A 7,390-nucleotide genomic window follows, 5' to 3' on the forward strand; every position below is an offset into this window, starting at 1 on the left:
ATAGGTTAAAAAAACATAAATACAATTTAATAAAGCATAGGACAAAACAACATAAAAACAATTTAATAAAGCATAGTTTAAAACAACATAAATACAATTTAATAAAGCATAGGATAAAACCACAGAATTACAATTTAATAAAGCATAGGATAAAACAACATAAATACAATTTAATAAAGTATAGGACAAAACAACATAAATACAATTTAATAAAGCATAGGATAAAACAACATAAATACAATTTAATGAAACATAGGATAAACAACATAAATACAATTTAATAAAGCATAGGCTAAAACTACATAAATACAATTTAATAAAGCTTAGGATAAAACAAATTAAATACAATATAATAAAGCATAGGATAAAACAACATAAATTCAATTTAATAAAGCATAGGATAAAACAACATAAATACAATTTAATAAAGCATAAGATAAAACAACATGAATACAATTTAATAAAGCATAGGTTAAAACAACATAAATACAATTTAATAAAGCATAGGATAAAACAACATAAATATAATTTAATAAAGCATAGGTTAAAACAACATAAATACAATTTAATAAAGCACAGGATAAAACAACATAAATACAATTTAATAAAGCATAAGACAAAAAAACATAAATACAATTTAATAAAGCATATGTTAAAGCAACATAAATACAATTTAATAAAGCATAGGTTAAAACAACATAAATACAATTTAATAAAGCATAGGATAAAACAACATAAATACAATTTAATAAAGCTTAGGATAAAACAACATAAATACAATTTAATAAAGCATAGGATAAAACAACATAAATACAATTTAATAAAGCATAGCAAAAAACAACATAAATACAATTTAATAAAGCATAGGATAAAACAACATAAATAAAATTTAATAAAGCATAGGTTAAAACAACATAAATACAATTTAATAAAGCATATAATAAAACCACATAAATACAATTTTATAAAGCATAGGATAAAACAACATAAATACAATTTAATAAAGCATAGGACAAAACACCATAAATACAATTTAATAAAGCAGAGGATAAAACAACATAAATACAATTTAATGAAACAGGATAAAAAACATAAATACAATTTAATAAAGCATAGGATAAAACAACATAAATACAATTTAATAAAGCATAGGACAAAACACCATAAATACAATTTAATAAAGCAGAGGATAAAACAACATAAATACAATTTAATGAAACAGGATAAACAACATAAATACAATTTAATAAAGCATAGGATGAAACAACATAAATACAATTTAATAAAGCATAGGATAAAACAACATAAATACAATTTAATAAAGCAAAGGATAAAACAACATGAATAAAATTTAATAAAGCATAGGTTAAAATAACATAAATACAATTTAATAAAGCATAGGACAAAACAACATAAAAACAATTTAATAAAGCATAGTTTAAAACAACATAAATACAATTTAATAAAGCATAGGATAAAACCACAGAATTACAATTTAATAAAGCATAGGATAAAACAACATAAATACAATTTAATAAAGCATAGGATAAAACAACATAAATACAATTTAATAAAGCATAGGATAAAACAACATAAATACAATTTAATAAAGCATAGGTTAAAATAACATAAATACAATTTAATAAAGCATAGGACAAAACAACATAAATACAATTTAATAAAGCATAGGATAAAACAACATAAATACAATTTAATAAAGCATAGGATCAAACAACATAAATACAATTTAATAAAGCATAGGATAAAACAACATAAATACAATTTAATAAAGCATAGGTTAAAACAACATAAATACAATTTAATAAAGCACAGGATAAAACAACATAAATACAATTTAGTAAAGCATAAGTTAAAACAACATAAATACAATTTAATAAAGCATAGGATAAAACAACATAAATTCAATTTAATAAAGCATAGGATAAAACAACATAAATACAATTTAATAAAGCACAGGATAAAACAACATAAATACAATTTAGTAAAGCATAAGTTAAAACAACATAAATACAATTTAATAAAGCATAGGATAAAACAACATAAATTCAATTTAATAAAGCATAGGACAAAACAACATAAAAACAATTTAATAAAGCATAGTTTAAAACAACATAAATACAATTTAATAAAGCATAGGATAAAACCACAGAATTACAATTTAATAAAGCATAGGATAAAACAACATAAATACAATTTAATAAAGTATAGGACAAAACAACATAAATACAATTTAATAAAGCATAGGATAAAACAACATAAATACAATTTAATGAAACATAGGATAAACAACATAAATACAATTTAATAAAGCATAGGATAAACAACATAAATACAATTTAATAAAGCATAGGCTAAAACTACATAAATACAATTTAATAAAGCTTAGGATAAAACAAATTAAATACAATATAATAAAGCATAGGATAAAACAACATAAATTCAATTTAATAAAGCATAAGATAAAACAACATGAATACAATTTAATAAAGCATAGGTTAAAACAACATAAATACAATTTAATAAAGCATAGGATAAAACAACATAAATATAATTTAATAAGCATAGGCTAAAACAACATAAATACAATTTAATAAAGCACAGGATAAGACAATATAAATACAATTTAATAAAGCATAAGACAAAAAAACATAAATACAATTTAATAAAGCATATGTTAAAGCAACATAAATACAATTTAATAAAGCATAGGTTAAAACAACATAAATACAATTTAATAAAGCATAGGATAAAACAACATAAATACAATTTAATAAAGCTTAGGATAAAACAACATAAATACAATTTAATAAAGCATAGGATAAAACAACATAAATACAATTTAATAAAGCATAGCAAAAAACAACATAAATACAATTTAATAAAGCATAGGATAAAACAACATAAATAAAATTTAATAAAGCATAGGTTAAAACAACATAAATACAATTTAATAAAGCATATAATAAAACCACATAAATACAATTTTATAAAGCATAGGATAAAACAACATAAATACAATTTAATAAAGCATAGGACAAAACACCATAAATACAATTTAATAAAGCAGAGGATAAAACAACATAAATACAATTTAATGAAACAGGATAAAAAACATAAATACAATTTAATAAAGCATAGGATAAAACAACATAAATACAATTTAATAAAGCATAGGACAAAACACCATAAATACAATTTAATAAAGCAGAGGATAAAACAACATAAATACAATTTAATGAAACAGGATAAACAACATAAATACAATTTAATAAAGCATAGGATGAAACAACATAAATACAATTTAATAAAGCATAGGATAAAACAACATAAATACAATTTAATAAAGCAAAGGATAAAACAACATGAATAAAATTTAATAAAGCATAGGTTAAAATAACATAAATACAATTTAATAAAGCATAGGACAAAACAACATAAAAACAATTTAATAAAGCATAGTTTAAAACAACATAAATACAATTTAATAAAGCATAGGATAAAACCACAGAATTACAATTTAATAAAGCATAGGATAAAACAACATAAATACAATTTAATAAAGCATAGGATAAAACAACATAAATACAATTTAATAAAGCATAGGATAAAACAACATAAATACAATTTAATAAAGCATAGGTTAAAATAACATAAATACAATTTAATAAAGCATAGGACAAAACAACATAAATACAATTTAATAAAGCATAGGATAAAACAACATAAATACAATTTAATAAAGCATAGGATCAAACAACATAAATACAATTTAATAAAGCATAGGATAAAACAACATAAATACAATTTAATAAAGCATAGGATAAAACCACAGAATTACAATTTAATAAAGCATAGGATAAAACAACATAAATACAATTTAATAAAGCATAGGATAAAACAACATAAATACAATTTAATAAAGCATAGGATAAAACAACATAAATACAATTTAATAAAGCATAGGATAAAACAACATAAATACAATTTAATAAAGCATAGGATAAAACAACATAAATACAATTTAATAAAGCAAAGGATAAAACAACATTAATAAAATTTAATAAAGCATAGGTTAAAATAACATAAATACAATTTAATAAAGCATAGGACAAAACAACATAAAAACAATTTAATAAAGCATAGTTTAAAACAACATAAATACAATTTAATAAAGCATAGGATAAAACCACAGAATTACAATTTAATAAAGCATAGGATAAAACAACATAAATACAATTTAATAAAGCATAGGATAAAACAACATAAATACAATTTAATAAAGCATAGGATAAAACAACATAAATACAATTTAATAAAGCATAGGATAAAACAACATAAATACAATTTAATAAAGCATAGGATAAAACAACATAAATACAATTTAATAAAGCATAGGATAAAACAACATAAATAAAATTTAATAAAGCATAGGTTAAAAAAACATAAATACAATTTAATAAAGCATAGGACAAAACAACATAAAAACAATTTAATAAAGCATAGTTTAAAACAACATAAATACAATTTAATAAAGCATAGGATAAAACCACAGAATTACAATTTAATAAAGCATAGGATAAAACAACATAAATACAATTTAATAAAGTATAGGACAAAACAACATAAATACAATTTAATAAAGCATAGGATAAAACAACATAAATACAATTTAATGAAACATAGGATAAACAACATAAATACAATTTAATAAAGCATAGGCTAAAACTACATAAATACAATTTAATAAAGCTTAGGATAAAACAAATTAAATACAATATAATAAAGCATAGGATAAAACAACATAAATTCAATTTAATAAAGCATAGGATAAAACAACATAAATACAATTTAATAAAGCATAAGATAAAACAACATGAATACAATTTAATAAAGCATAGGTTAAAACAACATAAATACAATTTAATAAAGCATAGGATAAAACAACATAAATATAATTTAATAAAGCATAGGTTAAAACAACATAAATACAATTTAATAAAGCACAGGATAAAACAACATAAATACAATTTAATAAAGCATAAGACAAAAAAACATAAATACAATTTAATAAAGCATATGTTAAAGCAACATAAATACAATTTAATAAAGCATAGGTTAAAACAACATAAATACAATTTAATAAAGCATAGGATAAAACAACATAAATACAATTTAATAAAGCTTAGGATAAAACAACATAAATACAATTTAATAAAGCATAGGATAAAACAACATAAATACAATTTAATAAAGCATAGCAAAAAACAACATAAATACAATTTAATAAAGCATAGGATAAAACAACATAAATAAAATTTAATAAAGCATAGGTTAAAACAACATAAATACAATTTAATAAAGCATATAATAAAACCACATAAATACAATTTTATAAAGCATAGGATAAAACAACATAAATACAATTTAATAAAGCATAGGACAAAACACCATAAATACAATTTAATAAAGCAGAGGATAAAACAACATAAATACAATTTAATGAAACAGGATAAAAAACATAAATACAATTTAATAAAGCATAGGATAAAACAACATAAATACAATTTAATAAAGCATAGGACAAAACACCATAAATACAATTTAATAAAGCAGAGGATAAAACAACATAAATACAATTTAATGAAACAGGATAAACAACATAAATACAATTTAATAAAGCATAGGATGAAACAACATAAATACAATTTAATAAAGCATAGGATAAAACAACATAAATACAATTTAATAAAGCAAAGGATAAAACAACATGAATAAAATTTAATAAAGCATAGGTTAAAATAACATAAATACAATTTAATAAAGCATAGGACAAAACAACATAAAAACAATTTAATAAAGCATAGTTTAAAACAACATAAATACAATTTAATAAAGCATAGGATAAAACCACAGAATTACAATTTAATAAAGCATAGGATAAAACAACATAAATACAATTTAATAAAGCATAGGATAAAACAACATAAATACAATTTAATAAAGCATAGGATAAAACAACATAAATACAATTTAATAAAGCATAGGTTAAAATAACATAAATACAATTTAATAAAGCATAGGACAAAACAACATAAATACAATTTAATAAAGCATAGGATAAAACAACATAAATACAATTTAATAAAGCATAGGATCAAACAACATAAATACAATTTAATAAAGCATAGGATAAAACAACATAAATACAATTTAATAAAGCATAGGTTAAAACAACATAAATACAATTTAATAAAGCACAGGATAAAACAACATAAATACAATTTAGTAAAGCATAAGTTAAAACAACATAAATACAATTTAATAAAGCATAGGATAAAACAACATAAATTCAATTTAATAAAGCATAGGATAAAACAACATAAATACAATTTAATAAAGCACAGGATAAAACAACATAAATACAATTTAGTAAAGCATAAGTTAAAACAACATAAATACAATTTAATAAAGCATAGGATAAAACAACATAAATTCAATTTAATAAAGCATAGGACAAAACAACATAAAAACAATTTAATAAAGCATAGTTTAAAACAACATAAATACAATTTAATAAAGCATAGGATAAAACCACAGAATTACAATTTAATAAAGCATAGGATAAAACAACATAAATACAATTTAATAAAGTATAGGACAAAACAACATAAATACAATTTAATAAAGCATAGGATAAAACAACATAAATACAATTTAATGAAACATAGGATAAACAACATAAATACAATTTAATAAAGCATAGGATAAACAACATAAATACAATTTAATAAAGCATAGGCTAAAACTACATAAATACAATTTAATAAAGCTTAGGATAAAACAAATTAAATACAATATAATAAAGCATAGGATAAAACAACATAAATTCAATTTAATAAAGCATAAGATAAAACAACATGAATACAATTTAATAAAGCATAGGTTAAAACAACATAAATACAATTTAATAAAGCATAGGATAAAACAACATAAATATAATTTAATAAGCATAGGCTAAAACAACATAAATACAATTTAATAAAGCACAGGATAAGACAATATAAATACAATTTAATAAAGCATAAGACAAAAAAACATAAATACAATTTAATAAAGCATATGTTAAAGCAACATAAATACAATTTAATAAAGCATAGGTTAAAACAACATAAATACAATTTAATAAAGCATAGGATAAAACAACATAAATACAATTTAATAAAGCTTAGGATAAAACAACATAAATACAATTTAATAAAGCATAGGATAAAACAACATAAATACAATTTAATAAAGCATAGCAAAAAACAACATAAATACAATTTAATAAAGCATAGGATAAAACAACATAAATAAAATTTAATAAAGC

Source organism: Phyllobates terribilis, unplaced genomic scaffold (genome assembly GCF_046119375.1).
Source record: "Phyllobates terribilis strain yellow unplaced genomic scaffold, ASM4611937v1 Scaffold_20__1_contigs__length_20440879, whole genome shotgun sequence".
In the NCBI taxonomy this organism is placed as follows: Eukaryota; Metazoa; Chordata; class Amphibia; order Anura; family Dendrobatidae; genus Phyllobates; species Phyllobates terribilis.